Source organism: Arachis duranensis, chromosome 1 (genome assembly GCF_000817695.3).
Source record: "Arachis duranensis cultivar V14167 chromosome 1, aradu.V14167.gnm2.J7QH, whole genome shotgun sequence".
Lineage (NCBI taxonomy): Eukaryota > Viridiplantae > Streptophyta > Magnoliopsida > Fabales > Fabaceae > Arachis > Arachis duranensis.
The window spans coordinates 105957470-105958083 of record NC_029772.3 but is presented as its reverse complement, the minus strand read 5'-3'; the positions used below and the strand labels follow the sequence as shown (position 1 = coordinate 105958083).

Genomic DNA, 614 nt, shown 5'->3' with positions numbered 1-614 from the left:
TATATGAATTGTTTGAGATTGCCTATTTGACTGCATATTACTTGCTAATTGTCTAAATGCCTTACTTGTTCCTAATTGTATATTTCTTGCTTGATATAACTGTGTTTGCTACATTATACTCCTGCTGATGGTCGGGAGGTCTGAAGGAATTGGAAAGGGAAGTATTAGTTAGACTGAAGTATCTTTAGTCAGATGCCCTTTTATGGTTTAGCTGGTTTACAGGCTTTGATATTATCTGGAGGAAGTTCTAGGATTGCCTTTGGCTTTCCTCCATTATTATGTATTATATATGTGGAAGCTGTTACCATGCTGGGGACCTCTGGTTCTCACCCATGCGGATTTTGTGATTTTCAGATGCAGGACGTGATGTTTCCCGCTGAGGCATGCTGGAGACTTCTATACTTGCGAAGATCCTTTGTTCTCGGGGCTATGTTTTGGTTTATATGTTTTGCTTAGATACTGTTATCTCCATTAAATAATACAAACTGTGATGACTCCTCTTGTGGGAGATTTTGGAGAATAGGTTTTATGTATTTGTGTCCCTTTGGGTTTCCTTTGGGGTTTTCCTTATTTTATCATATGTATATATTGCTATGCTCGGACCGGTTATCTTT

The 614-nt window shown here is 38.3% G+C and overlaps 1 long non-coding RNA gene across 1 annotated transcript in view; it reads left to right on the top strand.

Moving 5' to 3' along the window:
- Positions 1 to 358: 358 nt before the first annotated feature.
- The window catches only part of LOC127740689 (uncharacterized), a 7952-nt gene continuing 7696 nt past the window's right edge, over positions 359 to 614 (top strand). The window contains exon 1 of the long non-coding RNA XR_008001500.1: positions 359 to 523. This is a non-coding gene — a long non-coding RNA (uncharacterized LOC127740689). The remainder of the gene's footprint in view (positions 524 to 614) is intronic.